This window comes from Bos mutus, chromosome 16, assembly GCF_027580195.1.
Source record: "Bos mutus isolate GX-2022 chromosome 16, NWIPB_WYAK_1.1, whole genome shotgun sequence".
Classification (NCBI taxonomy): domain Eukaryota; kingdom Metazoa; phylum Chordata; class Mammalia; order Artiodactyla; family Bovidae; genus Bos; species Bos mutus.
In genome coordinates, this window is record NC_091632.1 from 58811187 (window position 1) to 58834530 (window position 23344).

At 42.1% G+C, this 23344-nt stretch overlaps 1 long non-coding RNA gene across 1 annotated transcript; it reads left to right on the forward strand.

The window, feature by feature from the left end:
- The first annotated feature begins 2978 nt into the window (after nucleotides 1–2978).
- On the forward strand, nucleotides 2979–22141 carry LOC138991204 (uncharacterized). Its single transcript, XR_011467163.1, has 3 exons — nucleotides 2979–3128; nucleotides 15184–15340; nucleotides 22027–22141. It is a non-coding gene; the product is annotated as an uncharacterized lncRNA (long non-coding RNA).
- Nucleotides 22142–23344: the final 1203 nt, after the last annotated feature.

The window sequence follows — 23344 nt, forward strand, 5'->3', positions numbered from 1 at the left end:
GAGTCAGACACAGCTGAAGTGATTTAGCACAAAGTTGTATATTTGGAAAGAAAAGGTAGATTTCATGGAATATTTTTCATACAAAGTGATTCAGCTAACTGTGTTCTCTCCTGCCATTAGAAAAGTATATAAACAAAAATTATGGGAACATGTAGGTAGTAGTTGCTGCTGCTACTGCTGCTAAGTCACTTCAGTTGTGTCCGACTCTGTGCGACCCCATAGACCGCAGCCCACCAGGCTCCCCCGTCCCTGGGATTCTCCAGGGAAGAACACTGGAGTGGGTTGCCACTTCCTTCTCCAGTGCATGAAAGTGAAAAGTGAAAGTGAAGTCCCTCAGTTGTGTCCGACTCTTAGCGACCCCATGGATTGCATGCAGCCCACCAGGCTCCTCCATCCATGGGATTTTCCAGGCAAGAGTACTGGAGTGGGGTGCCATTGCCTTCTCCAAAGTAGTAGTTAATCCAACTTAAAGAATCAAGGGAAGCTTCACAAAGGTTACATTTCACCTTTGCCTAGAAAGATGGGGGTATTGGGATACTTGTGGAAGCTTTCTAAATTAAAAAGTGAAGAAAGTTATGTTGTTGTTGTTGTTTAGTTGCTAAGTCGTGTCGAACTCTTTGCAACCCCATGGACTACAGTACGCCAGGCTCCCTTCTCCATCACTATCTCCCAGAGGTTGCTCAAATTCATGTCCATGGAGTTGGTGATGTTATCTATCTCATCCTCTGCTGCCCCCTTCTCCTTTTGCCTTCAGTCTTTCCCATCAGGGTCTTTTCCAGGTTCTTCACATCAGGTGGCCAAAGTAGTGGAGCTTCAGCTTCAGCATCATTCCCTCCAATGAATATTCAGGGTTGATCTCCTTTAGGATTGACTGGTTTGATCTCCTTGCAGTCAGTCCAAGGGACTCTCAAGAGTCTTCTCCAGCACCACAGTTTTAAAGCATCAGTTCTTCAGCACTCAGTCTATTTTATGGTCCAACTCTCATATCCGTACATGACTACTGGAAAAACCAAAGCTTTGACTATACAGACCTTTGTCAGCAAAGTGATATGTGCTTTTTAATATACTGTCTAGGTTTGTTATTGGTTTCCTTCCAAGGAAAGGAGCAAATGTCTTTTAATTTCATGGCTGCAGTCACCATCCACACTGATTTTGGAGCCCGAGAAAATAAAATCTGAACATGCATGTTCAGTGAGTTTGACTCTTTGTGAACCCACGGACTGTAGCCCATCAGGCTCCTCTGCTCACGGGATTTCCCAGACAAGAATACTGGAGTGGATTGCCATTTCCTTCTCTGGGGGATCTTCCTGACCCAGGGATTGAACCCACATCTCCTGAGTCTCCTGCATTGGCAGGTGAATTCTTTACCACTTGAGTCACCTGGGAAGGTGAAGAACAGCACGAGGACATTTCAAACAAGAGGAACAGTAAGAGCAAATAAATGAACTATGTAAACACCCAGAAGATCGGGAAAATGCAGGTGGGTACAGGATTTTGAACTTTAATTCTGTAGACAGTGGGGATTCTTTTTGTTCTTCTTTTAAAATTCTTGTGTCAGTTATCAATTTATTGCCTCTGAGCTCTAAATTCACTCTTTTTGCCTGCCCTGTGAATATGTTTTCCTTCCTGGAGAGATGTTGCAGCAGAAAAGGGTTTTTTTGCTTGTTCCTGTGAGCTTGCTTGACAGGCTCCTACAGTGAGCATGTGGGTGGCTTCTCCTTCACCAGCTCCTAAACGGTGTTAGGAGCAGCACCCTGTGATCAGCAGCTCTCCCTGGCACCTCCTCCTCCCTTGGTGGTTTTGTATTAAAGTGCCTCTGGTCTCCCTCCTGGAGAACAGTTTTCTCTTTCAGTAAGTTCTAGAGGGTGGGTTATTTCCAGCAACTTTTGTCAGCACAGCACGACACAACAGCAACTTTCCTGCTATCCTATGAACCACAGCTCTGCCCTCCCACAAAGTCAGGGTCTCAGCCTTGAGGAGCCTCTTCCTTCAATGTTGTATCTTAGTTCAAAGAATATGGCTGCTCCTTATATTTGCCATCTCTGTATTCTTTAGAGTTCTCTTCATTGCTTACTAGCCAACCTCTCAATGTTCCAATCTGCTACTATATTCAATCCTGATATTAAAGTCTTCTTGTTCAAATTACTATTTGGTTTCTCTCTCTTAATTGGACCCAGACTGATAAAGTAGTGAAATTGATTTTTTACGATGGATGTCTTTCAAGACTCCTAATACAGAGAACAGATAAAAGCAGATCTTTTTTAATTGAAGCCAAGTGGGAAGATCCAAGACTCATCTCATTCAATCTTTCTTTTGTTCCCTGAGGAAATTTATCAAAATCTACTACTCTACAAATACTTGAAAACTATTGCTGTGGGCAATTGGGAGCCATCTTGAGTTGGAGAAATAACTTGATCAGTGGTGTGTTTCAGGAAAATGATTCTAGTAATAATAGAGAGACTACATTGGAAGGCAGAGAGTTGGTAGGTATGATGCCTATTAGGAGGATAGAGTGGTAGTTACAGAAAAATAAGATTTGGGGACTGAAATAGAGCAGAGACTTTTAGGATGGAAAAGAGAAATGCACAGAAACTGTAAAATTGCCAAAAATGAAAAAAAAAAAAAAACTGACACTACTTAATGACTGGATGTTGGAAATCAGGTACTGGAAAAAGAGTTAAAAGGTGACACTGTTACACAAACTCACCAATGGGGTGACTGGATGGGCCGTCAATGAACATTAGGACCATCAGAAAGGCTCAGGTTGGGGGTGGGAGGAGAGAAAATGAGTTTGATTTGGGGCCTAGTGAGATTAAATGCCTATGAGGCACCCAGAAAATGATAACAGCTCTAATTCTTTGAATACTTCCCTTGTGCCAATGACTCTTGCAGGTGTTCTCATTTTCTTTATGCTCTATTTTTAAATGTATCCAGGATTTTGTTTTCATCAGGTATAATGTAAGATGACAAGACTCAAAGACAACTACTTTGAAAGGAGAGTTTATCACTTACAATTCCCAAGAGGAAGAGGCACGCCACACACACACAGTCCTCTCTCCCCCACGCCACGTGAAGTCACGTGGGGAAGAACCACGGTCAGCTACGAGATGCAAGGAACAGAGAGGAAGGTATGGCCGCAGCCTTTATTGTGTCTTTTATAGGACAGAATGGGTGAAGCAAGGGAGGCAAGTTGACCAAGTTTAGGATTGGATAGCTTGAATAATTTCAGCAGACTCTGGGCTCCTGGGTTATCTCTGGTTCCACTGTACTTTTCTCTGGCATGGTTTACGGCAAGGGTTTAGTGTTCCAAACTACCAGAGGCTGATAAAAGGAGTTGGTTGGACTCTGAATTGGTCAGTGTGCATATCAAAGGCATGTTGTTTTCTGGGGGAGAATGGATACGTGTATACGTCTGGCTGAGTCCCTTCGCGGTTCACCTGAAACTATCACAACATTGTTAATTGACTATACCCCAATACAAAATAAAAAGCTTAAAGTTTGGAGAAAAAAAAAAAAAAGACAAGTTGTTTGCTATCTCAGGGAATATGCTAACCCTGGGAGGCCCAGTCCTTCCCCAGGTTGAAATGCCCCAAGATGTCAAAGCATTGTAAGATACAGAAAATAAAAAACATGATCAATTCGTTCTCCCTCATCTCTCTTCTTCTCCCAGTGATCTTATCTTCCATTCTATCACAGCTACTTACTCTCATAGTCATGTAGTAGACCATGTCATTATCAGTGACTGCAATTTTTTCTGCCCGTTTCAAACATCCCAATCTCTGGCCATCTCTTCCTGTCTTTGCAGCTCACTGCCTCTAATACCTTATTGTTAAGAATCCTCTGAACCCACTGGGACCTCCCTCCATTGATCACACTAGTTTTTTCCTGTTCCTCATCCTTCTCATAACATCTCTTCCTGCCTAACTCTGCTAAAATTCCACTGATAGTCATGATCTTTACTCCCTTGTAGAAATCCTCTACTCGCTCGCCCTTTCTTGCTTTATTATGGGTGCTTGTGCATGCTCAGTCACTTCAGTCATGTCTGACTCTTTGAGACCTTATGGACTGTAGACCCACCAGACTTCTCTGTCCATGGTATTCTCTAGGCAAGAATACTGAAGTAGATTGCCATGCCCTCTTCCAGTGCTTTATCATACTTCTGGATAAACTATGGTTTCAGTTCAGTTCAGTCGCTCAGTCATGTCTGACTCTTTATGACCCCATGGACTGCAGCATGTGAGTCCTCCCTGTCTATTTCCAACCCCCAGAGTTACCCAAACTCATGTCCATTGAGTTTCTCGTCCTCTGTCATCCCCTTCTCCTCTCGCCTTCAATCTTTCCCAGCATCAGGCTCTTTTCAAATGAGTCAGTTCTTCGCATCAAGTGGCCAAAGTATTGGAGCTTTAGCTTCAGCATCAGTCCTTCCAATGAATATTCAGGACTGATCTCCTTTAGGATGGACTGGTTGGATCTCCTTGCAGTCCAAGGGACTCTCAAGAGTCTTCTCCAACACCACAGTTCAAAAGCATCAATTCTTTGGTGCTCAGCTTTCTTTATAGTCCAACTCTCACATCCATACAGGACTACTGGAAAAACCGAAGCCTTGACTAGACGGACCTTTGTTGGCAAAGTAATGTCTCTGCTTTTTAATATGTTGTCTAGGTTGGTCATAACTTTCCTTCCAAGGAGTAAGCATCTTTTAATTTCTTGGCTGCAGTCACCATCTGCAGTGATTTTGGAGCCCCCCAAAATAAAGTCTGCCACTGTTTCTACTGTTTCCCCATCTATTAGCCATGAAGTGAAGGGACCAGATGCCATGATCTTAGTTTTCTGAATGTTGAGCTTTAAGACATCTTTTTCACTCTCCTCTTTCACTTTCATTAAGAAGCTCTTTAGTTCTTCATCACTTTCTGCCATAAGGGTGGTGTCATCTGCATATCTGAGGTTATTGATATTTCTCCCGGCAATCTTGAATCCAGCTTGTGCTTCATCCAGCCCAGCATTTCTCATGATATATGGTATCTGCATATAAGGTAAATAAGTAGGGTGACAGTTCATAATATGGTTAAAGTATGATTAGGTGCAGTTCTCTACTTACTCCTGCCTGTATTAGAGAACTGAATGTGACTGCCAAAAACAAAAACAAAACCCCCAAAAAACGAAACCATGCTGATTGTTCTTACTTTAAATTCATGATCACGACTCTCAAATGTACCTTACTGCTGCTCTGCAATCACTGTACACTTTCCAAGTTCATTTCCTCTACTGTTTTTCTAATGATTATTTCACACCATCTCCTCTCTTCTCTAACTTTAAATATTTTTCCACCTCCCCATCTACATTCAGTTATTGATCTGACTTCTAATTGCTTCAGTGACAAAGAGGACGCAATCAGAAGAGGACTTCTACAAGCTCCTCATTTCACATGTACTCACCGACCTGTACCTACCCATGAACTCTGACTTTCTTTTGTTACTTTGGATGAATTTTCTGTCTTTTTATTTTTTTATTATTTAGCCACGCTGCATGGCATGTGAAATCTTAGTTCCCTGGCCAGGAACCAAACCCGTGCCCCCTACATTGGAAGCAGGGAGTCTTAACCACTGGACAACCAGGGCAGTTCCTGGATGAATTTTCTAGTTCCCAGCGAGGGCTAACCTTTCTGCATGTGCAGTAGATCCCTCCATCCCTCCTCTATTCAAGGAATCACTCCAGCAATTTCTCTTTCCATTAAAAGTTCTCTCTTTTCTTGGTATTTCTCCTCACCATACATAAATGCCATTAGTTTTCCCATCTTAAGGAAAAAACAAACAAAAACTCTTGACCTCACATTAACTTGAGGTAACTTGACCTTCCAGTTACTACTCCATCTCTCCCCTTCCTTTCACAGTAAAACTTCCCTAAAGATTTGGCTCCATTTGCTACCTCTAATTTCTCTTCTCTTATTCTGTCTTGATTCCCCTGTAATCAGGCTTTTACCCTGGCCACATCTTCAATATTGCTCTTAATAAGGTCTCTGGGAGCTGCTCATTGCTAAATCTAATGGCCAGTTGTTAGTTCCCATCTTATTTGACTTGTCAGGGACATTTGTGACAGTTAGTCATTCTACCCTTTTAAAAATACTTTCTGCATCTGGCTCTCAGCTTGTATGTCATCCTGATTTTTCTTCTACCCAACCAGTCTCTTCTTTTGTTCTCTCTTCATTTCCCTGATCTCCTAACATTGTGATGCCCTAGGGCTCAGCCCTTGACCATCTCTTTATTCTTATATTCACTCCCTAGGTAGTCTCAGCTAATGCCTTTTTTAAAAAAAGTATATATTTGGCTGCGCTGGTCTTATTTTTATTTGTTTGGCTTGCAGCATGTGAACTCTTAATTGTGGCTTGTGGGGTCTAATTCCCTGATCAGGGATCAAACTTGGGCCCCCTGCCTTGGGAACATGGAGTCTTAGCCACTGGACCACCGGGGAAGCCCCTGGATGTCACCTTGTTGTATCCTCAGATGGTGGAGAGCAGAGAGAGTTAGCTGTCTTGTTCCCCTCATAAGAAAACAAGTCTCATCATGGGACTCCACATTCTTGACTTCATAGTTCACCTCTTCACATAAGTGGATTTGCCATAAAGCAAAGGAAGTTTAAATGTCAGGCTCTTTCACTTCCTATAGTCCCTTTATCTCACATTCAGATGATGTTTTAATGAAGGATGGTGAGAGATGGTGAGTTGATAGCAGGGCAGCTGTATATTTGAATCTCAGTGTTCCAATTAAGTGTTGGGACAGCTAGGCATGATCTGCCCCCATCTCTTGTTGCTATGGATCAGCATGTCTCAGAAGTGGGACCAGAAACTTGCATCTGAAGAATCTGGAGCATTTGTTAAAAATGACATTTCTTAGGCCTTATCCAAAATCTACCAAATCAGAACCTCTGAAAATCTTCACTGTAAATAAACTCCACAGCTATTCCTTAGACATGGTATGCTGCTGCTGCTGCTGCTGCTAAGTCGCTTCAGTCGTGTCCAACTCTTAGCGACCCCATGGACTGCAGCCTACCAGGCTCCTCCATCCATGGGATTTTCCAGGCAAGAGTGCCATTGGCTTTTCTCTGTGTGTTTCCCCATTCCTTCTCCCATGGCACAGTCTATGAGGAAGCTGGTACTTTTAGATTGCTTAATTGTGTACTCAAGTTCATAGTACTGTTAGAACTCAGATTTTCTCATCAGTTAACTATTCTAGAATTTTTCTTTTCTCTTGCCTTCAGGCATTGGCCCAAAAATGTGATTTTCATTTGTGCAGAATAGGTCATCCTACTTTTTTGATAAATAAATACTTTTGATTTTTTCCCCCCATAAATTTGGATTTGTGATTCTTTCCAAACATATTGACTCATGTATGCCTTGAATAGCTAGAATTGTGCATTAGCAGAGTAGATGTGAGCAAATATCCAGTGAACAAGATTAGATGACCATGAGGCACAGTAGAGGGATGTTTACATTTATTAGTCATTGAAATGAAATGGGGGGGTCAGCTCTTGAAGGTCTGTGGGGGTTGGGCAGTGGTAAAGGCATTGTCACCCACACTGTGAGCCACAGGAGTCTGACATTTGAAGGAAATTATTCCCCAGGCAGATCCTCATCTACAAAACTTCAGGATCGAAAGTGGTTCTGATTCAAGACTAAACAGAGACTCCTGCCTACAGAGGCTTCAAAAGAAATGATGGTCCATGACTCACTAATAACTGCTTCATATTTTCCTAGGCTTCATTGAAATGTCACCATGGTTTGGAGTCCCAAACCCTAAGCAACAAGCTAAAATGATTCTGAAGCTTAAAAAAAAATAAGCTGGCAACCTTTGGATAGAAACACCACATACAGCAGTTCAAATGTCTTGATTATCCTCTGGTCATTGTCCCATACCCACGTGTGAGGGGGCACGTGTGAGGGCGTAGGTATGGTGGACATCTGTGCAGCAGAGCCAGATTAGCAAGTGAGGGCAGAGTTAAGGAGCAAAGCCAATGTACTGCCTGTCAGAAAAGAAGATGCCAAAAGCTATGGCAGAATTGGAGGCACAGAATGGTAGTCAACAGTCAAGAACTTACCAAAAAAATGAGATGGCAAGAGCTGCAGACTAGGGGTGCCTGACATGTTTCTGAGTCTGGTGGGGTCTCAAGTAACAGTTGCGGTTCAGATCCCATCTGCTTGATTCAAGTACATCTCAGACAGCAGAAGGCCGGTGAGGAGGGCTTTTTTTTTTAAGAAGTGGATTTATTTAGAGAGAAACACACTCCACAGACAGAGTATGGGCCATATTAGAAGGTGAGAGTGGCCAGAGGGACTTTTTAAACAAAAATGATTAAAGTAGAGTTGATTTATGATGTTGTGTTAGTTTCTGTTCTACAGCAAAATGATTCAGTTATACATATGCACATATACATATGTTCCTTTTCATAGTCTTTTCCATTATGGTTTATCATGGGATATTGAATATCCTGGGCTATATAGTAGGACCTTGTTGTTTATCCATCCTATATATAATCATTTGCATCTGCTAAGTCCAAACTCGCAATCCATGCCTCCCCTCACCTCCTCCTCGGCCCTCTAGTCTATTCTGTGTGTCTGTGAGTCTGTTTCTGTCTTGTAGATAGGTTCATTTGTGTTGTATTTTAGATTCCACAAGTAAGTGATATCATAAGATATTTGCCTTTCTCTCTCTGACTTACTTAGTATGATAATCTCTAGGTCCAACCATGTAGCTGCAAAAGGCATTATTTCATTCTTTTAAAATTTCTGTAGAGTATTTCACTGTATATATGTGTCCTATCTTCTTTTTAAAATTTATTTATTTTTTAATTGAAGGATAATTGCTTTACAGAATTTTGTTGATTTCTGTCAAACCTCAACATGAATCAGCCATAGGTATACATATATCACCTACCTGTCCTGGGTCCTATCTTCTTTATCCGTTCATCTGTCAATGGACACTTAGGTTGTTCCCACGTCTTGGCTATTGTAAATAGTGCTGCTATGAACACTGGAGTGCGTGTGTCTCTTCTAAGTATGGTTTTCTCCCGATATATGTCTGGGAGCGAGACTGCACGATCATATGGCAACTCATTTTTTAATTTTTTGAGGAACCGTCATATTGTTTTCCAGTTGGCTGCACCAACCTACATTCCCACTAACAATATAGGAGGGTTCCCCTTTCTCTACACCCTGAGAAGGGGTTTTAAAGAACTGGATTCTTGCCCTCCTGCTCAAATTCTGAGCTTTGTTGTCTTTTAAGGAATTAAGAAATTGTTACCTCTTTGAAAGTTTCTTTATCGTTGCCCTGTTACAAAGTATCAAATGCATGCTAGTAACTAAAGTCCTTGAGCATCATTCGGATGTCCTTTGTGTATTGGTCATCTCTTAGGTTGACCCAAGTATAGTGTCAGGGGCTGGGATGAAGGATAAAGGGCTTAGGAGAAACTGCCCCCAAGGATGAGTGATCAGGAATCCACTATCTCAAGAGGCTTGGCAAACTGGGCCACAACACTCTTATCAGAGGATATTTTGTCTGGTGAGTTGGGGCAATATTTGGCAGAACTAAGAAGTAGTTTTAAGTTCTGGGATGTCATCTCAGAGAGCAGGAGGTGAGGGCGGAGGCTGGTGAGAGGAAAGCTCATGTTGGAATCTTTAACTGAGCTAATAATGTTCTAAGCTGGACTCTGACACTAAGTTCGAACTTGCAGAGTTAAATGTGAAACCATGGCAGACAGGGACCTAATCTTACAGGTGGGACCAGCCCTGTGAACAGTAGGAGGAGGCTCTTGTTCAGTCCAGCAAAGAGCATTTAGGAACTCTGCTGCTGTCACCATCAGAATTGGGCTATTACCTAAGAAAGAGAGTCTGCTCCATTCAAGGGCCCCGCCCCTGAGCCATTTGACCTGTTTTGGCCTTTGTTTTCTTCTTTTTGTCTTTGGCTGTGCTGTGTTTTGGTTGCTACACTTCGGTTTTTTGTAGTTACAGCAAGTGGGACTATTCTCTAGTTGCAATTGGTGGACTTTTCGTTGTGGTGGCTTCTCTTGTCGCAGAGCATAGGCTCTAGGGCCTGAGGGCTTCAGTAGTTGCCCCGAGGCATGTGGGATCTTCCAGGACTAGGGATCAAACCCATGTCCCCTGCATTGGCAGGTGGTTTCTTATCCACTGTGCCACCAGGAAAGTCCCTGTCCTTGGTTCTTTCTCCTGACTCCCCTGTTATACATCCATAGTTCACTTGGCAAGCTCTTGAGACACCCTTCCACACTGTCACATGTTGAGAATGAGTATATGAACACACCTTCCCCCTTGGGAACATCTTCCCAGCATTTAGCCTAGTAAAACTTGAGCTGGGCCCTTGGATAGGATCTGCACCACCTGGGCCTCTTACCCTTACCCTGGGCCAGGGGTGGGGAGGAAATGAGAAACAGGGGCACAAAGGAAGGTCTATTTTGTGTTCCTCTCTCTTTCCTCCTTGTGTTATTACCCTCTCCTTAATCTACCATCACAATCACTTAATACCTTAAAAAAAAATAGCTTCCTTTTCTCTGTTGTCAGATCTCACAAACAATATGGTGGTCTGCTTTCTACCTGTAATTCACTAAGGACTCCAAGTCAGCCTCCACGTTTCTTTTCTGTTACCATGTATTGCTTGAGAACATTGCTGCTTTGCGAGCTCTCAGAAAGTAGGTTGGGAGGCTAATTAAGATGGTTCACTGAGGTTCTTTAATAAGAGGGAATTCAGAGGAACGAGAAACATATACTTAAGGATAGGAGCAAAACCAATTGGAGGGCTGAAATGACATTTAATCTTTCAGGTCACAATGATGTCATTTGCTGCCCTAAATTAGTGGTTATCAGATCATCGGTGCTTGTTAAAAATAAGGGTTCCTGGGCACCTCCTCTGGCAATTTGGAGTCAGTGGACCTGGGATGGGTCCTGGGTGTCTTCCTTAACAAGAATGCTGAGAAATTCTTGGATGCCAGCAAGTTTGGAAGCCCTGTCTTCAAGTATCTATTACTGAACAGTCCCAGAGGATCTGAGGGTACACATGATTTTATTTTGTATAAAAATTTTCTCATAAAACTTATTGATTCAACCTTAAAGAACAGTTGGAAACATAAACTCTCTCTATTTCTGTTATTCAAATACAGTAGTTTCACCGCCTCAATTCCTTGTGTACTGCACTCACATTTCACATACTTGTGAACAAAAAACAAAGTACAGAAAGTTTTATTCGGCTGTTTTTTAGCAAAACATATCAGAAACATTTTTTTTCTTGATGTTATAGAAGGTTGGTAGTTATAATGTGAAATGTCTATAATTTATCTACTCATTTACCAAGTATTGCCCATTTCAGTTGCTTCTAACTTTTTATTTACATTATAGGTGATATAGAAACATTTAGTGGATATAGCTTTTATTAAAAAAAAAAACTTTAGGATAGTTTCTTAAAGATATTATTGAATTTAAGTGTGGATATTTTAAGGTCTACTGCTGCTAAGTCATTTCAGTCGTGTCCGACTCTGTATGACCCCAGAGATGGCAGTCCACCAGGCTCCCCCGTCCCTGGGATTCTCCAGGTGAGAACACTGGCGTGGGTTGCCATTTCCTTCTCCAATGCATGAAAGTGAAAAGTGAAAGGGAAGTCGCTTAGTCGTGTCCGACTCTTCGTGACCCCATGGACTGCAGCCCACCAGGCTCCTCTGTCCATGGGATTTTCCAGGCAAGAGTACTGGAGTGGGTTGCCATTTCCTTCTCCAATGCATGAAAGTGAAAAGTGAAAGTGAAGTCGTTCAGTCGTGTCCGACTCTTAGCGACCCCATGGACTGCAGCCTACCAGGCTCCTCCTTCCCTGGGATTTTCCAGGCAAGAGTACTGGAGTGGGGTGCCATTGCCTTCTCCTATTTTAAGGTCAAAGGGTTGCATATTGGAATATAAAATAGTTCCTCATTGGTAGAAACTGGTTGACTAGTTTCATGTTTAAAATGCTTGTAAACTTATGTCTCCACCTCTTTCTAATTAAAAGTACATTTTCCACTATTTGTATAATAACTGTTTAGTGTGCACTTCCTATATAGCAGTTACTGTTCTAATCATAAGGCCATGGGGAGCAAGGCAAAAAGGTGGGGTAAGATAGACAGTAAATGTACAAATAAGGAGACAAGGTAACCTTAGACGGCAATGACATAGAGTGTGACAAGATGCATGTGAAGTGTAATTGGGATTGATGAGTTCAGCTGGGTCTGGGTGGCAATGGGGAAGTGAGGTTGAGTCATGACCTGAGAGGCAAGACTATGCTAACCAAGCGAAGGATGCAAGCAAGAGAATGTCAGGCGAGAGAACTGCAAATGCAAATGGCCTGGGGCGAAAGGAACTCTGTGGTTCTGACAGAAATCCAGGTGGGCGGGTGATAGTGAGAAGGACAGTGACAAGTTGAGGAAAGATCACGTAGACTCTTCTGGATCACGGGAACGAGACTGGATTTTATTCTAAGGGCTCCAGGAAGCTACTGTAGTCTTTTCAGCGGGAAGTAACATGTTCTGATTTGAAAAGGTCACTGCCTGCTGTGTTGAGATTGAATGAGAGGGGATTTAGTGATGTGGGTGGAAAAGTCAGGAACTATTTTAATGTCATCCTTGTTAAACAGATTTTTTTTTTTTCTAAGGAAACTACTGGGGAGTTTTGAGCTAGGAGGTCATATGAACGGCTATATTGTAAATGGATCATTCTGGCTTCAGGGAAGCTCCAGGAAGCTACTGTAGTCTTTTCAGGGAAGAGAATAGTCATAGTTATAAGATCTGGCAGAAGTGGAGTGGGGGCAGGGGATGGAAGCATGGAGACCAGTTAGGAGGTTCTCACATCAGGCACGAGATGGTGGGGCTTGGACCAGAGTGGAAGAAGGGAAGGTAGCGAGAAGGGATCAGATTTTGGATATCCTTACAGTGTAGATGAGACCAAAGAAAATACAGATAAAATACAGAGTAAAGTTAAAGATGTCAGCAAAATCCAAACAAATGAAAGAAGGAAGACATTTCCTGAGATGGGGAACACTGGGAGGAAGCTTAGGGTGAAAAGAATTAAGAGTTCTGTTTTGAACCTACTAAGTTTTCTTTTAAAATCAGCTTTATAGAGGTATGATTTGCATATGGTAAAGTGCACACATTTTTAAAAATTTAAATATGATAGCGTAGTTTTATTTCCAAATGTTAAACAAATCTTGAAACAAGCCAAAATTTTTGTGATATAACATCCTTTTACCTAGATTCAAGCAATTTATATTTTATTTAGGTTTTAAATTTTTTTTTATTTATTTATTTTAATCGGAGGCTAATTACTTTACAATATTGTGGTGGTTTTTGCCATACATCAACATGAATCAGTCATGGGTGTACATGTGTCCCCCCATCATGAACCCCCTGCCACCTCCCTCCTCCCTTCATCCGTCCGGGTTGTCCCAGAGCACCAAATTTGAGTGCCCTCTTTCATGCATTGAACTTGCACTGGTCATCTATTTTACATATGGTAATATACATGTTTCAATGCTGTTTTCTCATATTGTGCCACCCTTGCCTTCTCCCACATAGTCCAAAAGTCTGTTCCTTACATCTGTGTCTCTTTGGCTGTCTTGCATATAGGATCGTTGTTACTGTCTTTCTAAATTCCATATATATGCATTAATATACTGTTTTGGTGTTTATCTTTCTGATTTACTTCACTCTGTATAGTAGGCTCCAATTTCATCCACCTCATTAGAACTGCTGCTGCTGCTGCTAAGTCGCTTCAGTCGTGTCCGACTCTGTGTGACCCCACAGATGGCAGCCCACCAGGCTCCGCTGTCCCTGGGATTCTCCAGGCAAGAACACTGGAGTGGGTTGCCATTTCCTTCTCTAATGCATGAAAGTGAAAAGTGAAAGTTGCTCAGTAAGTGTCCGACTCTTTGTGACCCCATGGACTACAGCCTACCAGGCTCCTCCATCCATGGGATTTTCCATGCAAGAGTACTGGAGTGGGTTGCCATTGCCTTCTCCATCATTAGAACCGACTCAAATGCATTTTTTTTTAATAGCTGAGAAATATTCCATTGTGTATATGTACCACAACTTTGTTAGCCATTTGTCTGCTGATGGACATCTAGATTGCTTCCATATCCTAGGTATTATAAACAGTGCTGCAATGTCTCTTTCAGTTCTGGTTTCCTCAGTATGTATGCCCAGCAGTGGGACTGCTGGGTCATATGGCAGTTCTATTTCCAGTTTTTTAAGGAATCTCCACACTGTTCTCCATGGGGCTGTACTAGTTTGCATTCCCACCAACAGTGTAAGAGGGTTCCCTTTTCTCCTCTCCTTCACCAGAATTTATTGTTTGTAGACTTTTTGATGGCAGCCATTCTGAAATGGTACCTCATTGTGGTTTTGATTTGCATTTCTCTGATAATGAGTGATGTTGAACATCTTTTCACGTGTTTGCTAGCCATCTGTATGTCTTCTTTGGAGAAATGTCTGTTTAGTTCTTTGGCCCATTTTTTGATTGGGTTGTTTATTTTTCTGGTATTGAGCTGCATGATCTGCTTGTATGTTTTGGAGATTAATTGTCAGTTGTTTCATTTGCTATTATTTTCTTCCTTTCTGAAGGCTGCCTTTTCACCTTGCTTATAGTTTCCTTCGTGGTACAAAAGCTTTTAAGTTTAATTAGGTCCCATTTGTTTTTTTTTTGCTTTTATTTCCATTACTCTGGGAGGTGGGTCATAAAGGATCTTGCTGTGATTTATGTCAGAGAGTGTTCTGCCTTTGTTTTCCTCTAAGAGTTTTATAGTTTCTGGTCTTACGATTAGATCTTTAATCCATTTTGAGTTTACTTTTTTGTGTGGTGTTAGAAAGTGTTCTAGTTTCATTCTTTTCCAGGTAGTTGACCAGTTTTCCCAGCACCACTTGCTGAAGAGATTGTCTTTTCTCCATTGTATATTTTTGCCTCTTTTGTCAAAGATAAGGTGTCCATACGTGCATGGATTTATCTCTGGGCTTTCTATTTTGTTCCATTGATCTATATTTCTGTCTGTGCCAGTACCATACTGTCTTGATGACTGTAGCTTTGTAGTATAGTATGAAGTCAGGCAGGTTGATAAGTGCATACATTTTTAAAAACATTTATTTTTATTTATTTGGCTCCTCCAGGTCCTTCATTGCAGCATGCACGAAGGGATCGAATCTGGGCCCCTGCATTGGGAGTGAGGAGTCTTAGCCACTGGACCATCAGAGGAGTCCCAGAGTGCACACATTTTGATGAGTTATGTCAAACGTACAGGCTCATGCAAGCACTACCACAATCAAGGTATAGAATATTTTCTGAAATTTCATATAAAAATACTGTACTTTAAACTGATTTTCTCTCCAAAATGGTATAACTTCTTAGAAATGATTTTAAAACTTAAAAATTAAAAGTTATTTCAGAACACCAAAAAGTCAGGACAAAGATATAACAGAATTGGCAAATTTATAATTACATAAGATATATTTGGTTTATAATGTTTTTGTAGTGTTTAGCTTTCAAGCATTTATTTCACACTCATTTGTATTAAGTGCATACGCCTGGGACTGCTGATCAAGATCCACAGGTTTCCTGCCTTCGTTAGTCTTATGGTCAAGCAGGAAAGAGAGAACTACCAAAAAAGTTTTCTAAATATAACTTTAGGGGAAGTAGGTGATGTAAGTAAAAGGGGGAAAAACACCTTGAAACAAAAAAGCAAGCGTGTGTTTATACTAATTAAGAAATAAATTTGACCTGACACCATAAAGTATCTAGAAGAAAACAGAGAATTAAGCTCTTGTGACATCAGTCTTGGCAATGATTTTTTGGATTTGACACCAAAAGCAAGCACAACAAAAGCAGGGGGAAAAAAGTGGGACTACATCAAACTGCAAAGTTTCTGCACAGCTAAGGAAAGTGAAAGTGAAAGTTGCTCAGTCGTCCAGAATTCTCCAGGCCAGAATACTGTGGTGGGTAGCCTTTCCCTTCTCCCGGGGATCTTCCCAACCCAGGTCTCCTGCATTGCAGGCAGATTCTTCACCAGCTGAGCCACAAGGGAAGCTCAAGAATACTGGAGCCTATCCCTTCTTCAGTGAATCTTCCCGACTCAGGAATCGAACTGGGGTCTTGTGCGTTGCAGGCGGATTCTTTACCAACTGAGCTATCAGGGAGGCCCCACAGCAAAGGAAAGCATCTACAAAATGAAAAGGCAACCCATCGAGTGGGAGAAAATCTTTGCAAATCATACATCTGTTCTTGCTGTTCAGCAACTAAGTCGTGTCTGACTCTTTGCAACCCCATGGACTGCAGCACCAGAAGCAGAAGATATTAAGAAGAGGTGGCAAGGATACACAGAACTATATCAAAAAGATCTTCATGACCCAGATAATCATAATACTGTGATCACTCACCTAAAGCCAGATATCCTGGAATGTGAAGTCAAGTGGACCTTAGGAAGCATCACTATGAACAAAGCTAGTGGAGGTGATGGAATTCCAGTTGAGCTATTTCAAACCTAAAAGATGATGCTGTGAAAGTGCTACACTCAATATGCCAGCAAATTTGGAAAACTCAGCAGTGGCCACATGACTGGAAAAGGTCAGTTTTCATTCCTAATCCCAAAGAAAGGCATTGCCCAAGAATGCTCAAACTACCGCACAATTACACTCATCTCACATGCTGGTAAAGTAATGCTCAAAATTCTCCAAGCCAGGCTTCAACAATATGTGAATTGTGAACTTGCAGATGTTCAAGCTGGATTTAGAAAAGGCAGAGGAACCAGAGATCAAATTGCCAATACCCGCTGGATCATTGAAAAAGGAAGAGTTACAGAAAAACATCTATTTTTGCTTTATTAACTATGCCAAAGTCTTTGACTGTGTGGATCACAATAAACTGTGGAAAATTCTGAAAGAGATGGGAACACCATACCACCTGACCTGCCTCCTGAGAGATCTGTATGCAGGTCAAGAAGCAACAGTTAGAACTGGACATGGAACAACAGACTGGTTCCAAATAGGAAAAGGAGTACGTCAAGGCTGTATATTGTCACTGTGCTTATTTAACGTGTATGCAGAGTACATCATGAGAAATGCTGGGCTGGATGAAGCACAAGATGGGATCAAGATTGCCAGGAGAAACATCAATAACCTAAGATATGCAGATGACACCACCGCTATGGCAGAAAGCAAAGAAGAACTAAAGAGCCTCTTGATGAAAGTGAAAATGGAGAGTGAAAAAGTTGTCTTAAAACTCAACATTCAGAAAACAAAGATCATGGCATCTGGTCCCATCATTTCATGGCAAGTACATGAGGAAACAGTGGAAACAGAGGCAGACTTTTTTGGGGGGGCTCTAAAACCACTGCAGATGGTGACTGCAGCTATGACATTAAAAGATGCTTGCTCCTTGGAAGAAAAGTTGTGACCAACCTTGACAGCATCTTAAAAAGCAGAGACATTACTTTGCCAACAAGGTCCATCTAGTCAAGGCTTTGGTTTTTCCAGCAGTCATGTATGGATGTGAGAGTTGAACTATAAAGAAAGCTGAGTGCAAAAGAATTGATGCTTTTGCACTGTGGTGTTGGAGAAGACTCGTGAAAGTCCTTTGGACTGCAAGGAGACCCAACCACTTCATCCTAAAGGAAATCAGTACTGAATGTTCATTGGAAGGACTGATGCTGAAGCTGAAGCTCCAGTACTTTGGCTACCTGATGTGAAGAACTGACTCACTGGAAAAGACCCTGATGCTGGGCAAGATTGAAGATGGGAGGAGAAGGGGACAACAGAGGATGAGATGATTTGATGGCATCATCAACTCAATGGACATGAGTTTGAGCAAGCTCCGGGAGATGGTGAAGAACAGGGAAGCCTGGTGTGATGCAGTCCATGGGGTCACAGAGAGTTGGACATGACTGAGCGACTGAACAACAACAAGAACAACAGCCTTCTTTATGGTCAAACTCTCACATCCATGCATGACTACTGGAAAAACCATAGCTTTGATTAGATGGACCTTTGTAAAGTAATGTCATTGCTTTTTAATACACTGTCTAGGTTTGTTATAGCTTTTCTTCCAAGAAGCAAGCATCTTTTAATTTCATGGCGGCAGTCACTGTCTTCAGTGATTTTGGAGCCCAAGAAAATAATGTCTGTCACTGTCTCCATTGTCTCCCCGTTTAAATGCATGAATTGATGGGACTGGATGCCATGAGCTTTGTTTTTGAATGTTGAGTTTTAAGCCAGCTTTTTCATTCTCCTCTTTCACTTTCATCAAGAGGCTCTTTAGTTCCTCTTTGCTTTCTGCTATAAGGGTGGTGTCATCTGCATATCAGAGAAGGCAATGGCAACGCACTCCAGTACTCTCACCTGGCAAATCCCATGGACAGAGGAGCCTGGTAGGCTGCAGTCCATGGGGCAGCTAGGAGTTGGACACTACTGAGCGACTTCCCTTTCACTTTTCACTTTCATGCATTGGAGAAGGAAATGGCAACCCACTCCAGTGTTCTTGCCTGGAGAATCCCAGGGACATGGGAGCCTGGTGGGCTGCCGTCTATGGGGTAGCACAGAGTCAGACACGACTGAAGCGACTTAGCAACAGCAGCAGCAGCATCTGCACATCTGAGGTTATTGATATTTCTGGCAATCTTAATTTCAGGTTTTGTTTCATCCAGCCTGGTATGTCACATGATGTACTCTGCATATAAGTTACATAAACAGGGTGACAATATAGAACCTTGATGTCCCCCTTTCCCTATTTTGAACAGGAAGTTTGTTCATAATCTGATAAGCGGTTAATATTCCAAGTATATAAAGAGTTCATACAACTCAGTAGCAAAAATAGTATATAAAGAATTCAAACAAATCAATAGCAAAAAAAAAAAATCCAATTAAAAAATGGGCAGAGTAAATGATTAGGCTTTTATTTTTTGCCCAAAGAAGACATCAGTTCAGTTTAGCTCGGTCCAAGCTCATGACTTCATCAGTTCAGTTTAGCTCATGTCCGACTCTTTGCGACCCCGTGGACTGCAGCATGCTAGGCTTCCCTGTCCATAGATGACCTATAGGTACAGGAAAAGATGCTCAACATCACTAACTGTCAGAGAAATATGAATCAAAACCACCATGCGATGTCACCTCACACCTATCAGAATAGCCATCATCAAAAAGACAAGAAGTAACAAGTGTTGGTGAGGATATGGAGAAAAGTGAACTCTACTGCACCGTTGGTGGGAATGTAATTTGATGCAGCCACTATAAAAAACAGTATAGAGGTTCCTCAAAGCATTAAATATAGAACTATCCTATATATTGTCACCCTGTTTATTTAACTTATATGCAGAGTACATCATGAGAAACGCTGGGCTGGAAGAAGCACAAGCTGGAATCAAGATTGCCGGGAGAAATACCAATAACCTCAGATATGCAGATGACACCACCCTTATGGCAGAAAGTGAAGAGGAACTCAAAAGCCTCTTGATGAAAGTGAAAGTGGAGAGTGAAAAAGTTGGCTTAAAACTCAACATTCAGAAAACTAAGATCATGGCATCCAGTCCCATCACTTCATGGCCAATAGATGGGGAAACAGTGGAAACAGTGTCAGGCTTTATTTTTCTGGGCTCCAAAATCACTGCAGATGGTGACTGCAGCCATGAAATTAAAAGATGCTTACTCCTTGGAAGGAAAGTTATGACCAACCTAGATAGCATATTCAAAAGCAGAGACATTACTTTGCCAACAAAGGTTCGTCTAGTCAAGGCTATGGTTTTTTCTGTGGTCATGTATGGATGTGAGAGTTGGACTGTGAAGAAGGCTGAGCATCGAAGAATTGATGCTTTTGAACTGTGGTGTTGGAGAAGACTCTTGAGAGTCCCTTGGACTGCAAGGAGATCCAACCAGTCCATCCTAAAGGAGATCAGTCCTGGGTGTTCTTTGGAAGGACTGATGTTGAAGCTGAAACTCCAGTACTTTGGCCACCTCATGAGAAGAGTTGACTCATTGGAAAAGACTCTGATGCTGGCAGGGACTGGGGGCAGGAGGAGAAGGGGACGACAGAGGATGAGATGGCTGGATGGCATCACTGACTCAATGGACGTGAGTCTGAGTGAACTCCGGGAGTTGGTGATGGACAGGGAGGCCTGGCGTGCTGCGATTCATGGGGTCGCAAAGAGTCGGACATGACTGAGCGACTGATCTGATCTGATCCTATAATTCAGCAATTTCACTTCTGACTGTTCAGCCAAAGAAAATGAAAATACTAGTTCAAAATGATATATCCTCTCCCATGTTTTTTGGAGCTATTTTTATTTTAAACAATAGCCAAGATAAGAATACTACTGTCTACTGATGAAGTGTTGTTAGTTGCTCAGTATGTCCAACTCTTTGTGACCCCCATGGATTGTAGCTCACCACACCCCTCATTCCATGGGATTCTCCAGAACCTAATACTGGATTGGGTTGCCGTGCCCTTCTTCAGGCAATCTTCCTGACCCAGGGATCAAACCCGAGTCTCCTGCTTTGCTGCCAGATTCTTTACCATGTACGTCATCAGGGAAGCCTTACTGATAAATGAATGGATTAAAAAAAATGTGGTACAGGAATACCTTGTTTTATTGGACTTTGCTTTATTGCGCTTCACAGATATTGCATTTTTTCTGTAAATTGAAAGTTTGTGGCAACTCTGCATTGTCAGATGATGGTTAACATTTTTGATCAGTGAGCTATTTTTGTTTGTTTGTTCGTTTATTTATTTGGCCAGATGTTAGTTGGGATATGCAGGATATTTTTTTTTCCCTATTTGCAGCATGTGGCATCTTTAGTTGAAGGCCAGGGATTGAACCTGGGCCCCCTGCATTGGCAGCATGAAGTCATAGCCACTGGACCACCAGGGAAGTCCCAGTGAAGTATTTTTAAAGTAAGAAAGGTACTGAACATTTTCATCACCCCCAAAGATTCCCTTGTGCCCCTTCCAAGTCAATCCCCACTCCTCATGCCCCTTGCTCTAGGCAATCACTGAGATTGCATTCTATCATGACACACTGGATTTTTCTTTTTGTCCTGTCAGTTCAGTTCAGTTGCTCAGTCGTGTCTGACTGTCTGCGATCCCATGATTCGCAGCACTCCAGGCCTACCTGTCCATCACCATCTCCCAGAGTTCACCCAGACTCACGTCCATTGAGTCAGTGATGCCATCCAGCCATCTCATCCTCTGTCGTCCCATTCTCCTCCTGCCCCCAGTCCCTGCCAGCATCAGAGTCTTTTCCAATGAGTCAACTCTTCTCATGAGGTGGCCAAAGTACTGGAGTTTCAGCTTCAACATCAGTCCTTCCAAAGAACACCCAGGACTGATCTCCTTTAGGATGGACTGGTTGGATCTCCTTGCAGTCCAAGGGACTCTCAAGAGTCTTCTCCAACACCACAGTTCAAAAGCATCAATTCTTCGGTGCTCAGCCTTCTTCACAGTCCAACTCTCACATCCATACATGACCACAGAAAAAACCATAGCCTTGACTAGACGGACCTTTGTTGGCAAAGTAATGTCTCTGCTTTTGAATATGCTATCTAGGTTGGTCATAACTTTCCTTCCAAGGAGTAAGCATCTTTTAATTTCATGGCTGCAGTCACCATCTGCAGTGATTTTGGAGCCCAGAAAAATAAAGCCTGACACTGTTTCCACTGTTTCCCCATCTATTGGCCATGAAGTGATGGGACCGGATGCCATGATCTTGGTTTTCTGAATGTTGAGCTTTAAGCCAACTTTTTCACTCTCCACTTTCACTTTCATCAAGAGGCTTTTGAGTTCCTCTTCACTTTCTGCCATAAGGGTGGTGTCATCTGCATATCTGAGGTTATTGGTATTTCTCCTGGCAATCTTGATTCCAGCTTGTGCTTCTTCCAGCCCAGCGTTTCTCATGATGTACTCTGCATATAAGTTAAATAAACAGGGTGACAATATACAGCCTTGATGTACTCCTTTTCCTATTTGTCCTGTAGGTTTGTGTAAATGGAATCATAAGTGCCGGGCACAGGAAGATGAATCAGACATGGTCCACTGTCTGGCACAGGGTTTCTCAACTTTTAAGCCTGTGTCCTCTTTGATAACGATGGAAATCTCAGGTCCTGTCCTGATTTACAGGGTAAGTCTATAGGGAGGCATGACCCCCTGTCTCCTGCTTTCTTAAGACTTTGACAAACGCTGCTTCTTTGTATTCTCTGCAGCCAAGAAGACCTTGTTGAACATTATTTTCAGATGTACCGAAAATGTATCAAAAAGGAAAAACTTTCCTTTTTTCCAATATAAAATTATATTACAACATTATAATGTGATTTCAAATTACATAGTTCACATCTCCAAATTTTGAGAAATTCCCGTCTTGGGGGTGGGGGTAGGAGAAGGGAATGGTCCTTACCTTTGAGAATTACTTGTCTATTTTTTTTTTTTTCCTGGCTATGGGGTCAGTTTGTAGGATCTTAGTTCCTCAACCAGAGATTGAACCCAGTCCACGACAGTAGGTTTCTCAGATGGTGCTACTTACCAAGAACCCACCTGCCAACGTAGGAGATGTAAGAGATACAGGTTCAATCCCTGGGTGAGGAATGGCAACCACTCTTGAATACTCTCCGGTATTCTTGCTTGGAGAATCCCATGGACAAAGGAGCCTGGCAGGCTACAGTCCATAGTGTTGCAAAGAGTCGGACACAACTGAGGTGACCTTGCATGCATGCATGCACAGCAGTGAAAGCGCAGAGTCCTACCTGCTTGACTGACAGAGAAGTCCCATCACTTGTCTGTTCTAACAATCACGTGGAAATCAGATGACTGACCATTGGCATTGATCTGCCAGAGGACATTCTGGGAAGAGTTGTACAGCCTTCTGCCTCATCCTGCCTCATTTAAAGAGCTTGGCCTTTTACGGGTGCCAAACATTTAATGATCACAGACCAAAGCAATTACTCATGTCTTTGTTTTATATCCTTTGGCTTCCTGATATTATTTTTAATAGTTCTCCCATAATCACGTAATAGCTCATTTATAAGGTCATCGGGATCCAGGAAATAATGAGCATTCAAATAGGTTTACCAGAGACTTCAGGTAGTTATACAGGCAGGGCATTCCCAGCTGGGCTGTTGTGGGATTTAGTTTTTACAGCAAAGAAATTACAAAGTATCATATTGCAGTTGCAGAAGAATGTATACCTCTTGGAATCTAATGTGTTCTAATAGAACATTGCAATTCTGACTAGTGGGAGGGCAGCGTACAGGGCAGTAGCTGTGGAGGAGGGTTAGTTTGTCAGAAGGAAAGAAGCGTTGA